The 15765-nt window shown below is 42.2% G+C and overlaps 1 long non-coding RNA gene across 1 annotated transcript in view; it reads left to right on the plus strand.

The window, feature by feature from the left end:
• Positions 1–964: 964 nt before the first annotated feature.
• LOC115948861 overlaps positions 965–15765 on the plus strand; it is a 15240-nt gene continuing 439 nt past the window's right edge. The window contains exons 1-2 of the long non-coding RNA XR_004082628.1: positions 965–1241; positions 14517–14688. This is a non-coding gene — a long non-coding RNA (uncharacterized LOC115948861). The remainder of the gene's footprint in view (positions 1242–14516; positions 14689–15765) is intronic.

Raw genomic sequence — 15765 nt, forward strand, 5'->3', positions numbered from 1 at the left:
AAATCCTGGTGAAGGGATTTTTCTAGAAAATATGACAGTGACATGTCAGGGCTCCCCTTCTTCACAGCATCTCTGTTTCCATGTGGGCTCCATGTGCTCATGCAAAAGTGCATATCCTGCAGAAGGATATGACTCTTTAAATTATGTTATTCCAGCCAGGCTCTTGTCCAGCCTCCCATAGCAGAAAATGTTTGCTATTACAAAGTGGGGAAAAAAAGTCAGGAAAGAAACCACCCAGTATTACTGAGGCCAGACATTTTGGAGAGGAATATTTTTTTCTAGTCCCTGGCAGGCAGTGGATTGGTACTCAGCCTGAAGTCACAGCTGGGCTGGGTTGGAATGCCAGATGGAGCAATGCTGGGTGTATTGTCCAGACCTTGTTTGCATTTGGCCACAAATCCTGACTTAACTCTTTTCAAAACATTTCTTAGACACACTGCAAGTAATGCCCTTTGATTTCACATCAGGCATGAAGGATTTTATATTCATTCATTTTAACTCAACCAAACTTAAAGACTCCAGCTTCTCCAGCATCACTGGTGAGGAGCTGCCTGAGCTGAGCAGTGTGAAACTCAGGATGCAAGGCTCCTTATCCCTGGAGGTCTGGCTGCTTTCTCTTGCAGATGCTAATAGCATCTCCTCTTACAGAGATCCTCTCCCAGGAGGGAATTAGGGTTTCCACAGCATGCAAAACAAAGCCAAACTGCTTAATAGTCTCATTGTCCTGTTCAATTCAGCCCAAGGACTACTCCAGCCAAGCAAAGCTGGCATAGAAATACCAGAGGAAAGGTCAACCTTTGGCAGCTTCCCTTTCAGCTTTATTGCTGTGTGAGGCGTGGTTATTTCAAATGACAGAGCTAACTCCACGCCCAACCTTGGGAAATGAACCTCAAATTTTAATTCTGCTTTGTAGTGAGGGATGTGCAATGGCACAGCAGAAGCTGGGATAACAGCAGCTCCACGAGTTCTATCTGTGGCTTTGAAAAAAATGTTCCACTGAAACAGCCATGGATGCTCATTCCACCACCTGTTTTTTGCTCTGATGCTGTGCGAAGAGCAGCACTTTGGTAGGATATCTGAGGGTTTATTTTCTCACCTGCTGGTATCAAGTATCTGAGCTAAAAAAATGAGATGTGCTGTTATTTGGGAGCAAAACAGGCAGTTTGAGAGGCAAAAGTAGTGCTTGTGTTTTGCAAACTTTGTCAAGAAATGCCACATTTCCATACCAAGACACACATCAGGTGAGTAAACTGAATAAACACCCCAGTCATGTTTTGTGATTGAAGTGCATAATTTTCACAATCAAGATCTATGATATTTAGAAATCTGTAACTTTTCAGAGAGAAGGTTGGAAAGCACACATGTGAGTTTCCTGTGCAATTGTTATGTGCTCTTTCCTGTCAACCTGAATTGTTATTGCACATGTAATTAGCAGAGTGAAAGTCCTATTCTACAAATAATTGTGGTGGATATGGTTAATAGGAGAAGAGTCTTATTTCAGCTAGTATGCTTCTTTTTTCTCTCTCTGTGCTGAATTAGTTTAGCACTCAAATTGCCTAGTCATACATGAAAAAGGATGGAATCACAGATGTACAAAAACGAAGTAAAAAGTTAAGGCAGTCCTTGCCTACAGTGCAAACATATCTGGGCTGCCTCTTGATGAAGTTTCCTAGAGATCATTTATGTTCCTAGGGTTCCTTTGATTCCTATTGCTGCAGCTTTCTACTTTCTATCATCAGTGTAGAGTTTTTAATACATCTCAGAAAATCTTCCTGAAAATTCTCCTTGTGGCCATAATTATTTGGCAGAGGCTGCAACTTGCTTTGATCACAGACTACACAGAAACCTTTGTTCCAGTGCAGGCAATGAAATGTGGACTAAATCATTGTTCTGGTGGCTTTAATGCTTGACATTTGTTGGGTGGAAGTAAAAGAAACTCTGAGTTGGGAGAAAATCCACGGGACATCCTGATCTATAAGAACTGTGTGGAAGTAAACTGAGTTGGGAGAAAATCCCTGGGACATCTTGATCTCTAAGAACTGTGTGGATAAAGAACTCCAGGAGTCCTTTACTCTCTTGGGCAATGTTTTATGTTTTGTTTCTAGTTTAAGAAGGGTTTTGTATGGTATTTATAAACTGGAATTTAAATCGTATCTTATGCACACATGAAATAATGTGGGTTTTAAAGAAAATAGAGTTCTATCTCATATTAACTGTCTGATGCCACACAAACAAAGCAGTTCAATGTTGGTCATGGCTTGCATTAATGGCTGTAACCCCAGCTCTTTTGTGAAACACTGATGGGGAAGCTCCCTTTCCTGCCTTTGGAATCAAAAAGGGAATTACCAAAGCAACAGGGAGCACATGAGGGATGAAGCCTTGGCAAAACCAGCCTGTTTTCCTAGCAATGCCCCAAACACAATCCTACCATCACTCTGCATGTCCTCCTGGGAAGGTTAGAGGAAAGGGGAGCAGGCTGTTTATCAATGCCTCTCCTATCTGCTTGTGGTAGATTGCTTTGCCCTTCAGGAACTGATAATTAAGGCACTGCTAACCTGGGGGCTGTTTAGTGCCCTGGACCAGCAAAGTGGTGGATGTGGGAGGCATTTTGTTAAGGAAGATACACAAATGCACCCATCTCACAATGCTAAAGCAGCTTTACAGGTAAGAGAGGCCTTGGAAAGACAGACACTTGCTAATGATTCTCTCAGCAAATAAAAACCTCTACCAGTCGCATGGCTTTGTTTGTGCAGTTGTTGAATATTATCTAAATTACAGATAGGAGAGGGTGACTGGCTAGAACAGCAATCTTTTGTCCAAATTCTTGTCTCCCTTGAGCCCTCACACTGCCCCAGGCAGCCAGGAAAATCCTGTAGACAATTTCACCCCACCATCACTTTGAGTAGTAGCAGGGGAGGAAACCACGCCTGAGGTTTGAGGTTTGTCACCTGGAGCTGCTCCAAAGCAGGAAGGCTGCTGGGGACACACTGGGAGAGGGGACACCTGGTACATTTAGGGGCCTGTTCATGCAGAGCCAAGTGACTACATTTGACAGCACGTGTCGTAAGACTTCAGATCCCGGGGTTAGCAGTATGGCATGGGGTGAAGCACAGCTGTCTCTTGCCTCACCAGGTTTATTTTCCATTTCCATCTAGGGTTGTGCCTTACCTTGCCTCTTTACCTCCAGTTTCTTAGTAGAGGACATAGCAATCAGTCAATTTAGTTTTAATTATGTGAAGGAGGGGTAGAAGCAGAGGACTGAACATTCCAGACCACAGAGAACATTTTTTTCCTCATATTACTTATCTGTTGGTAATTACTAACCCTTTACATTGAAGGGCTTTCCAGTCACCTGAATGATTTGCATTCATTAAAACAGTGTAATATTTCCATTCTCCATGAGTGGCTGCCTTTCTGCTATTTTCTGCACTCATATGAGCAATCTCTGAAGTATTCCAGGTGACCTAAGGAAAAAAAAAAAAGAAAACCAAAAATCTGAGAAACCATGAAAAGTCTTATTCTGATTTCCTCATATGCTTTAAATTGCACTGCTGCCATGTCGCTGAGAGCTGAGTTAAAAACAAAGGAGCCAGAGGGGCTCACTAGCGACACACAGCTGGTCCCTCTAACTTCAAAGGCATTTGCACCAGCATTTGACCTCCTCCTGAGGGCAAGGGAGGACAGAGGTACCCTTTTCACAGTCTCTTGTCTCTGCTTTTATTTACTGCAGATTTACTGCTGCTGGGTGGTTTATTTCAGTTGTATGTTCACAGCTGTGCACGCACAAATCACTCTCAACTTTCACTTCGCACTGCTCAGACAAACACCAGAGATCCTGCCAAAGTGTTTTGGGCTCTGTCATGGATGGGGTAGAACAGAGATCCTTCATTCAGAGCCAGTCAAGTCTCTCCAGAGGTCTGGGATCTCCCACTGAGCTGTATTCATGGCTGTGGAGCCAGAAAAGTGGCTGGTTCTCAGTGCAGCCTGTCACTTCCCCTGCCTGAAATGAGCACCACAGGAGTTATTCATCCAAGATTTCCCTTTCAGATTTTCCCTTCACATTGATGCTGGTCTCAGAGGTGTGATCAGTTCTGCCCAGGCTCCTGTTTCACTTGTGGTTAAACTTGTAATTTCCTGGTATTTTTCTGAAAACTTTGTTCTATGTCATCTCTACTTTATATTCCAGTAGTTGCTGTCTTTTAATCATCATAATTTTTTTTCAGCAGTGTCCTAATGACACTTATAAAATACAGTTGATCGGAATAATTATGCTGTTGGGACTGAAGGGAGCGTTGCTCCTATTTCTGCCTTTGCTACTGGCAGATATGGTGACCTTGTCCTTGGAAGCTTCTCTGTGTATTTCCTCCTCTGTGATGTGTTGGTCTTGATAAGATAAATTGCAAGGAAGTAATTCCAGTGGCCTGTCACAGCCAGCCCAGCCCAGGCTTCCTGCCAGGGTGTTGTGTATTTCCTTATGCCGTGTTTTAACCCCGGATGGCACCTCAACAACATGCAGCAGCTCCCTCATTCCTCCTCAACACTAGGATGAGGAGCAGAATTGGGGAAAAAAAAGAAGCAAAATGAAAAAGAAGTAAAAATAAAAGATCAGTTTAGTAATGGAAATAAATTCAAATATAATAATATTATTAATAGTAATGAAAAGAGAGGTAGAAAAAAGAGAGGGAGGAATCAAAGGTAAGAAAAACAAGGGATGCTCAATGCAGTTTCTCCACTCCTGCTGACCGATGCTCAGCCTGCTCCTGAGCAGGGATTGGCAGCTCCCAGGCAGCTCCCCCCAGTTTTCATACTGACCATGATGTTCTGTGGTATGGAATACCCCTTTGGCCAGCTTTGGTCAGCTCTTCTGGCTGTTTCCCTCCCACCAGCTTTTTGTCCACCTGATGGCTGACAGAGCCTGGGAAACTGAAAAGTCCTTGATTTACAGTAAGCACTGCTCAGCAGCAACTAAAACATCAGAATGTTATCAGCACTATTCTCATCCTAAATCCAAAACACAGCACTGTACCAGCTGCTAACAAGAAAATTAACTCCATCCCAGACAAAACTAGGCCTCCTTGTCAGTGCTTTCCAAGGAGATTCAGGAGGTGTGTTAGCTGTGGGCTGCCCCTGGCTGCTGGGAGAATTCCTCCCTCTCTTCCTGAGAGCTGCTGGAGCAGGGGAGGTGCAACCTTTGCCTTTCTGGCTCATTGAGAACAATTTTGGATGTGACCATCATCAGTTCTGCAGGAGTTTTAACAGCACTCAGCAAAGCACTTTTCCTTCCATAAAGTGCTTTAGCTCCAGATATGAAATCAGCTCCAGCTATGAAATCAGCTCCAGAAGAGATTTGCATCAAGAGTCATCATCAAAATATCAGCACAGTGTTACCCACACCAGCAAAAGTAAAATGGGACAAGTGGAAAGAACTATAAAGGTTGAAAAGAGGAACAGTTCTTTTAATCAGTCAGTTTATAGTAATTTTTGTCTTCCTCTATCACCATCTAATACATTGCTCTGGCAGGATTTCCTTATGTAGGCGTATCCTTCCAAATAGCTCTAAATGGAGAGCTGAGGTTGCTGAGCAGCTGAGCCTGTAAAGTGCATGGAAGGCTGAAGCACCTCTGTACAGGTGTGACTGCAAGGACTTTAACTGAGTTCATCCCATCTGAGTTGTCATTTGTGACACAGATGAGCTTCTCTCTCCTTTGCCTGTGCTCCTAATTCACATCTTAATTGTGTGGGCACAGCTCTGGTTTTTGCCCTCAGTAACTACCTCTCTTCTAATCTTTGATGTGCCTTGATATTCTGCTACCAACAAGGAACTTTTTGATTCTCCTAAGGGAGCAGTAGCCTCTTTTAGCTCTTAATCAAGTGATTTTCTGGGTAACTCTCTCTCATAGGCTTTTCTCTTTAGCTGCTTTGTGATTCATGTGGGCTGTAGCTATTTCATTCATTACCAAAGGCTCTGTTCTGATGCTCCTAATGGCATTTGTGATGGAAAATGCACACTGCTATCCCAAGGATGATGAGAACTGACAGCTGGTATCCAGATATAACCAGAGCAGAGGTCTCCAATCTTTCCAATTCTTTTTCCCATGACACAGACTGTATTTAAGTTTTTGGCGAGGCAAGATCTTATTTGTGAACAGACTCTGTCCTGAAAATGAAAATAAAGCGCATGCTGAACTCTATGGAGCTGTAGTTTTTCAGTTCTGTGACCAACAAAGGAGGAATTGTGTTTGGAGTGAAATAAAAGATGAAGCCCATAAAGCTTTGTCCTCACATGAAAAATAGTCCAGGTTCTCCAAATGACAATGATGCCAACACAGTTTTCAGGATATACACAGAGATTAGATAGATAGATAGATAGATAGATAGATAGATAGATAGATAGATAGATAGATGATAGATAGATGATAGAATTTTTCTTAAAGTCCATGGCATCTCAGATTGTGTGACTGTATGGGAAAATAATTTCAATTAAAGTTTAGGGAAAGCAAATGTTCCCACTGTGCTCCAAAAAAGACAAGCTGGAAGGCAGACAGGGGCTCAGCAGTTAAAATGAAGAGACAAAGACTTACTGATTTCTTTTCATGTCAGAGTGAGAATGGAGAAACCCACCCAAACTTTCATCCCGGGTCACAGTGGTGGGAATGGCTGCTATTCCTGTAAGGAGTTATTGATTTTGCTATTGCTATTTGCTGTAGCCCTGGGTGCATCCCAGGCTGCAGAGACACCTTGCAGTGGTTCTTTCCCACTTGTCGAGCTGGGACCTGCATCCTCCTCATGTGCAGAGAAGATTTAAGACAGAAGAAATGTTTCAGAACTTTGTTCTTGGTCCTCAAGGAGTTCGGTGTACATAGGAGGGGATTTCCAGCAGTGCTTCCAGGCATTATGAATATCTTCAGTCTGTGGAGTCAGCTCTGCCTGGTCCTTTTCCCTGTCTCCTCCCTCTTTTCCTCTGAAATACTGGGGGACACAGCAGGACACAAATTTCATTTAAAGTTGTGTAATGTAACACATGTGCTCACTACTTTAAATATTTTCGTAAATATGTAGCTGGAATTTTTACCAAACACAAAGCAGAGCTTAGATATTTTCCTGTCTGAGGCATGGGAAGCTTCAATTTAAACTGGAATGTTGATTTACTTACATGCTGTCTGTGGCAGAACAGTTCAGACTTTCCAAGTCCCAAAGTTTTCATGGCAATTAGTCAATTTATGAAACAGAATTATGGTTTTTTGTCTTCTTAATTGGCATGTTCTAACCCACCACAGATGAACTGGTCTGTTACGAAACCAACCCACTAAACCGTGAGTGGTTTTATTAATTTACCCAATAAGACTCTTTTGGGACATGGCAAGTTTGCTTCCCCATCCACCCAAATATATATATGTGTGTGTGTGTGTAATAAAGCCTCTGTTCTGGCCTTATTAGCTCAGGAGCCCAGTCCCCAGGGAGGCTGGGTGCCCGAGTTGCCAGGCTTAGCTCAGGCCGATGCCGCAGGGCTACCCTCTAGCAAGCATGATGATTATCAGCTCTTATAGTGATTGCAAGCTCTTAGGATTTCACCTCTTGCTTGCTAGGCAGGGGTGCTCCCGGGCTGAGGCTGCGGCAGACGGCGAGAGAGGAGAAGGAGAGGCGCTGGCTGGCTCCACAGAGATGGCTTTATTGGGGAGGTCTGTGAAGGGTCCCAGCGACAGCTCTTCTTCTACCGAATGGGCTAAAGAATGCCTCTTTTATGGGTTTCAGGGGAATCCAGATTTGACCAATAGTAAGGGTTAAAGTAACATGGCCTATAGGGTTACAGGGATAAGCTTTGGGGTGGAGGTCAGGGAACTATGTTGCTGTCTCAGCATTCCTATTATTCAATTCTCCATGGTGCTTTCCCTAGTTCCATGGAGATTACTACATGTGTGTGTGTGTGTGTGTGTGTGTGTGTAGTGTTTACACACATGCAACAAGTTTAAAGAGCACAGAAACAGGATGCACAGAAATGCAGCACACTGTCTCCTGTCTATTGTGTTTTAGTCTGATACAGAAACTCATCTCAGTCCCACTGGATTTTACCATCATTTTATCACATGAAGAAAGACTACTAAAGAGCTCTTTCTAAAGAATTGTTCTGGTGCAAGGTGTGTGGTACTTTTCACAGGATGCTGCTCTCAGGGGTTGTGCTCAGAAGGACATACAGACATGACACATGCCTGGCAGAGATAGCAGCCCTGAGATGTAATAAATGACTCCTGTCATGTCATCATGCAGAAACTACTGCTACCAGAGTCAGGCTGCTGTGGAGATCCTGACCCTGCTGGTAGCCAGGTGTGACACTTTCCTACCTGCTTTCAGTCCAAGTGCCTTGGAGTACTTTACAAACACACATTATTTGTGCCTCACAGCACCTCCTAAGCCGCTTCATATCACCTATTACAAGATAAGCAGTGCCACAAACAGGAAGGAAAAATAACAGCTGGTGCTGCCAGCAAAATTAGCTTCCCAACACGGAGTAGGAGAAGCCTGGTTTTCAGAGCTGTGATGCATTTGTTTGGGTTGGACATCTGCTGTGTCCCCAAACAGAGGCACCACAAATGAGCAGCTGTATCTGCAAGAGCTGGGGTTCTTGCCTCACTTTACCTGAAGTCAAATACCTGCCAAAAAAAAAAGCCCCAAGCCCTTGCTCAGCTCCCAGCCTCCACAAAGCCTCTGGAGTGTGCCTGGATGTGATGTTCACATAGCTCCATGTGGGTGCTGAGACATCTGTTACAATTTATTTTTGTGGCAAAGCTTGGGCAATTTTCAGCAAACAAGAAAAAGGAAAAAACAAAACAAAACCAAACCATCTCTTTGTAAAGCTTTTGATTGTCAAAAGAGATTGTCAAAAGAGACTGTCAAAAAAGAGTAAGATGCATATAATTTGCATTCTTTTACAGGTTTTCTTTTGTTAAGATTTCAGGTGACAGCAATAGATAAAGAAGGGCTCAGATGACAAAGGCTGAAAGCTTATCTGGAAATTGGAACGGACAATGGACTGAGTGAACACCAGATATTTCTATAGTTACCTGAAAAATTATGGATAAACTAAAGCTGGACAACCTCCCACTCATACTTGGAGCAGGATCTGATGTTTCCATCGACCTGGACTCCAGGAAAATCATTTTGCCTTGATGGCATTTCATGTTTGGGTAGGCATCTGGGAGAGCCTCGTTTAGAGCGGATTCTGTGGGCTGGGATGGAGCAGGACAACTTTCCCAGGGAAGACACCTCACCTGTGGTCATGCCAGAGGCTCCTGTCCTTTCAGCATCCTCCTTTCCCTGTGGGACACTGGAGTGGGGGGAGCTGTATTGGATTAGCATAACTCCAGCTGTTGGCAGCACAACCTCCTTTGTAGGGAACGCAAGGAAAATCTCATCTAGAGCCAGCCAGCAGTGGGCACTGGCTGCTGCCGACTCTGACTTCAGAGGAGGGAGTTTTGGAAGGTGACATAAGGCTCTGCAAGACAATATTCAGATGAGAACCTGGCAAAGTGTCATTTTCCTCCCTTTCACAATCTAGCCATCCCCAGATGGCAAGATAAACCTACGAAGAAAAGAGAGAACCTACAGATTTATTTTCTTGCTGCTTATTCTTTTTTTTTTTTCTGTTCTTTTTTTTTTTTTTTTTTTTTTTGGTGGCAAAAACAAAGCAAAACAAAACAACACCACAGAAGACAACTTAATATTTCTAAAATGCTTTCAATTGGCCTCTGCTCAGTCCATCAGTCCTTCACACAACTTGATACTGGTTCCTGTGAACATGGGGTCTGGCTCTGCTCGGTAGGAATGCCATAACCACAAATGGAGTGGGGAATTCACAGAAAATTTAGCCGAGGAGTGCACATGTTTTATAACAATGTTTTATAACAATTCCATGTGCAGAAAGAAAAAATTCTTATCCACATGGCTGATGGCCCAGCATAAATAGAAAAGGGCAAATACTGTAAAAACATAAAAATTCTAAAATATATAGACCATTGATATGGTAATATCAGCATATCAATGCTTACAAAGGTGGTTAGCTGACAGAGTTAAAGATAAAATATTTTGATTAATTGCTCTGCAATTAGCTGCAGCAGGCAAATGTATCATTATCATCAAGATAAAGAACTGCAAGAGTCAAATAGTTTTGGGAAAAAAAAAAAAGCTGTACCTTTCAACCTGATGGATCTATTGTACTTAGCAGCAATGGTCCTGATTCCTTATGGATCTTCTGTTTATCACTGTACAATTGATATGTAATATCTGCAAAAGATACTCAAGAGAGGTAGAAAATACATAGCAATTGAATTAGCACTACAATAACCTGTGAGGGCTAAGCAGGATTAGAAACCCACACAGAATCACAGACTCCCAGAATATTTGGGTAGGAAAGGACCTTAAAAATAATCTCATTCCACTCCCTGCCATGGGCAGGGACACCTTGCACTAGCCCAGCTTATTCTGAGCCCCATCCAACCTGGCCTTGGACCAGGGATGGGGCAGCCACAGCTGCTCTGGGCAACCTGTGCCAGGGCCTCACCACTCTCTCAGCAAAAGCCTGACATGAAAGTCAGTTTGCTGTCCTGGAGTTATAAATTGACAGAGAAGGAAGAGAAAAGGGAAATCTGCTCCAGATGAAGTCATTCCCTATCCAGATAAGGATTTTTACAGAACATCTCCCTACCTCATTTTTTTTTTTAATTATGCAACTACACAAGACAGCCACAGCTTTATTTTGAAGGGGTAGTTTCTAGCCTCAGAGTCCCTCCCTCCTTCTTCAAGGGAAAGGAATCAAAACTGCTAAATGCCCAGATAAATTTTATCAATTGTCGAACTAAGGGCATAAACTGAAACAGTCTTAATAAAATTGCACCATTTCTAGAGCTGCGGACTGCTTAATGACTTGAAACACCAGGAGCTGATGATCAAGATTGAAAATAAAAAATCCTGCTGGGATGTTTTACCCTGACTTACAGCATCTTCCATGCTCAGATACCACTTGTTCTATAACCCTACTGGAAGCACTCCATATCCCTATTTTCTCTAAAAACAAACCCTTCTTTTTATACTGTTTTGGAGTGATTTATTATGATAGTGTCATATACCAAGCCTGAGCATTCTCCAGGGTGATTTATCTGGGTGCAGCTCTGCTGCTGTGTAAATGTGGGTGCCACGAGAAGAAATCCTGTTAAAAAGGAAAAATTCGTATGAAACAGTTAGGAAAAAAGGCAAGGGTATAAAAGTCTGACTAATAAGTGCTCCACCTTATTGGTCTGTGCTATAGTTAGAAAGGAGGTTTTAGAGAGGCTGGTTGTAAAAATAGGCAGGAGAGTGGGCTGAACCCTGACAGCAGAGCTCTGCAGAGAGCTTGCAGCATGAGCCTTCCAAATGCACTTCCTTATTCCCCATCCCTGTATCCTCCTCTCTCAGTTTAACAGGTCTGTCCTCCAGGAAGCATTTCCGAGGTGTTCTCAAATGAAGTGCACAAATGAAAAAGGACACAAATGAAAGCTCACAGCAAGTCCTCCTGTTGGGGCTGTGCTCAGTCAGCCTGTGAGATGCTGCTTTTTGTTGCTACAATGTCTAAAAACAAGGCCAGGATGCAAGAGAAGGCTGAAAAAAAGAAAAAGACTTGGTATACCTGACTAATGTCTACATTTACTCTAACAGATAGAGGCATATGAGAAATTCTTATTTGTAAGAATGAGTCATTTTCTAATTGCCTCAGATTAGTAAGAAACACATAAGGATATGTGTCATCAAAGTCACCTTTTTTTTTTTATACTTCTGAAATGTTTGGCAATGACTGCCTTCAGAAAAAAGCCTTCAGGAAAATCTGTTCTCAAACTGGGGTCTCTGGCACCACACCTGGATGTGCACATACATATGTGGGTGTACCAAGAACTAAGAAAAGCAAGCATGAGGACGTTGTTTTGTTGGCTAATTCATGGAAAATTCAATACTTTCACTGACTTTTTATGCTGGTTTGCAAATTGAAAAAAGTTGGGAAGCTGCAAGGGCTCTAAGCCAATATGAGCTTCTTTTAATGTTCCCAGGTGGGCCAGGATTTTAGAAAAAATAATTGGCAAGGCACCTAATTTATGGAATGATCCCCAAGGGATAAAGCCAGGGCAGCAGGAGCTAATGGAGATGTACACAGACAGCTGCCAACAAAGTGGTTTCAGAGGTTCAGTGCTGAGCTCCAGGGGTTTAAAATACCTTTTGTTCCAAGCCAGGCATCCCAGACCTGCACAGTGCAAAATCATAATCACGTTTTCCCTCTGATGCCAATTTCTCCAATGGTCTCAATCCATAGGCACACACACTTCCTCTGAGGGGAACTCAGGCTGTTGAGGAATTTTGGGAAGAGAGTGAAGCATGCATAAAACATGAAACGCAAAACAAGTATGGCATTTACACAGCAAGTTTGCATCAACATTTTGTTTTTGATTAGAGTATTTAGAGTTTGAAAGTATTCAGTGCAAAGGAATCACTAGTGATGCCCTCCATATCATGGAAAGCCTGGTGTATATTTTAATGCCGGTACCAGAAATACACTGGGAAGCACCACTTTGCACACTAGACTTGCAAGGAGTGCTACTTTTTTACTAAATTACTTAGGGAAAAAATGGGAAATTTTCAGGCATTAGGGTTTCAATAACAGTTGCTGGGTTAAATGAATGTTAGGAATGCCCTCCTTGGGGTTTGTGTTCCTTATAGAATTAAGAGACAGAGTTACCTGAAATACAGGCAGCCAAGGCAGTCATGTAGTAAAGATGTGAAACAATTCCTAAAGCAAATGTAACAATGATCATGATAAAATACTCACTTCTACCTCTTAGTATTGACTGCAGATGAGGGGTAGCTGGTATTTGTCGCAGACATCCTTTTCACTAAAATCCTTTCTTTAGGGTTTTTTCCTTCTGGGAAGCTGAGGCCCCAGAAACAAAAGGTAAACAATAATTATCTGCTGCTATGGAATGCAACAGGGTGACCCGTGATTGGTCTGGTGTGGATGTTTTGATTCAGTGACCAGTCACAGCAGAGCTGGCTCTCACAGTCTGTCAAGGCCAGCTCGAGTGTTATCATTCTTTACTTTTCTTAGCTTAGCAGCTTCTGAAGACCTCTCCTTTCTTTTTCTTTTTAGTTTAGTTATAATAGATGTATATATCATACAATAATAAATCAAGCCTTCTGATCATGGAGTCAAGGATCTCGTCTCTTCCTTCACCTGAAAACCCTTGTGACCACCATCACAGGTATTAGCAGGAACATTTTCCCTCTTCAGCTTGGCCTCTGTGCCCAAGGGGGCCATGAGTAACAAAAGCAGGTGAGAAATAATAACCAAGCAATACTAAATCCCCGTCATTTATTCACCTGTACTCATATGTGAATCTTGGTGGGTTTAGGAAAAAAAGCAGTCATTTCCCAAATATTTGTGAAAGGAATGCAAACAGGGCCCAGCTCTGGATCATTTAGAGCAGGTATATGAAGTTTTGTAGTCAGGAGAGAATTAATGTGCCTGCAAATGTTTCAAGTGCCCTCATCTGACGTGTTAAAGGTGCTGGACTCAGCTGGCCACATTCAGACAGCTCTGCTAAACCTGTATGGCCACACCAGAGCATTCACAGAATCTAAACTGCTTTTAATCCATGTCTCTGCTGTGAATATTGCAGGAGGAAATTGTGGTTAGAGGTGTAGCATTCATGTACCCAACTAAAATTGGGGTGGGACCTACAACTGAGTTTCAGGTCAAAGATAGTTCAAATAGTGTTTATCTGACAAACTTCCTTTGCATTGACCAAATTAGAAAACCCCAACACCTTCTAGTAATTCCCTTTTCGGTCTACATGCATTAATCTTCTATTCCTAATACCCAAGATCCCCTTTATTGTCTTCATTGCTGGAAACCTTTTGACCAATCTTGAGGCTGGCTCCCTCCCAAGCACCAAAGGGAATGTCAAGTCTGGATTAGCCCAAGACTTTCTGGGCTGGTATACTGGTTTTTGGAAAGACTTGCAGCTCTTTGTAGCAATTCAGCAAGCTGTGAAGCTATGGAGGTTCTGGAGGCTTAAAAAGCCACATTGAATTTATTCTTTAATGACATGTTCAGTGTTGCCTGTTTGGATTTACTATGCTCAAAATAAACCATGCTATTTATAAACTCTACTCTAAACTGGGCTGAAATGTAATGAGTCAGTCCTTAATTTGTTTTCAGTAGAGAAGGATTTAGGATTAGCTCATCAATTTAAACATTATATACTTTTTCACTGTGTACCTGTGTAGAGGGCACTAGTCTGGAAAGGGAAGGTGACAATGGATGTTTTCCTCAAAGAATGAATGAAAACTTTCCAAAATTCAGACTGAAATTATATATGTCACTCCTGAATATGTCACTACCCAATTGTTGTGTTTCATTGTATGTAGGACACAGGAATCTCCAATGTTTCTCAAGAACATTTTCCCTCTAAAATACGTTCACTTCTCCCCTTTTCCACCAGCTGCATCTTGACACTAAGGTGAAAAAAAGAGCGCTGCCGTTTTTTCTGAGGCATTCTGGCTTCAGAACCTGTCCATGTGTGGTTTTCTGTGTAGCACTGACATCTACCGACCGAGCTAAAACCCACAGCCTCAGCACGGGGGAACCGCTTCAGCTCTGCCTCTATTTTAATGGTAATAGCAACATTTGGAGCTTCCTTTCTTTCAGCGATTCTGAATCCAGACCCATAGTGTGACATTAGGGCAGTTTTCCCAAGAAAGCCAAGCAGAAACTCCACTGGCAGCATCATGCAGGCATTACTGTCCAGTTCACTGTCCTCATCCCTGTACATCTGGACTTACCCAGATTACCCAGACCTTTGGGACTGTAGATCACTTTAAATGAACTGTGCTCTTGGCAGGGGTGTTATTTCATGTCAAGCACAGCATGGAAATCCATGTTTCATGAAATTCTGTCCCAAGGTTGCACTGGAAAAACTGCCACAAGCAAAATTTACTGATCACTGAGCTGATACCAGTATATTAAGAATCTGATTCAGTTTTAGCAAATATTTCTCTCATTGTTGTGTTTGCAAATAAATAGGTGAGAGGAAATAAACGGTGGAAGTGAGGAATGCAGATAGCAAAACTCTGTCAGGTTGTCTGGTTAAAGATTCAGAAGAAGAATTAAGAGAACATGTAGTGAAATTGGAGACCTATAATGTGGCTGTGAGTTAATGAGTCTCACCTGTTCCAAAGCACAGATGTAGAAGTTTTTACATTCAAAGCCCCTCTGGAAGTTGTGAATGTTCCAACAGGTGTCTCATATCTTGTTTAATTATCTACTGAGCCTATACTAATTAAACAAGATATGAGACACCTGTAGACACATTTTAAAAAAATAATTTAAAGTGCCTTTTCACTTTATTCCTTTATAGGAAATAAGAAAAATGAGCACCCAACCCACCTTTGCTATATTATATTACTTTGTACAGCCTGAATCTATTTTGAAATGAACAAGGAACATACCAGTAACTCCCACGATACTTTGTTTTGACTCCTTTTAATATTTAGAGAGAAGATTACCAGACCAAAAATATCTGGAAAGATGAGGAAAAGGTTTATGAAACTATTTATGAAACACAGTGGTCATACTTAAAAAATTATATCTATCCTCACTCAGTATAATTTAGTTTGCATTTTACAGCTATTAGTGCCCAGTGCTTTGAGGTTGGGTTGGGATTTTCTCAGGAAAGAGAACATTTGGGGAAT

The sequence above is a fragment of the Geospiza fortis genome, unplaced genomic scaffold (genome assembly GCF_000277835.1).
Source record: "Geospiza fortis unplaced genomic scaffold, GeoFor_1.0 scaffold242, whole genome shotgun sequence".
NCBI lineage: Eukaryota > Metazoa > Chordata > Aves > Passeriformes > Thraupidae > Geospiza > Geospiza fortis.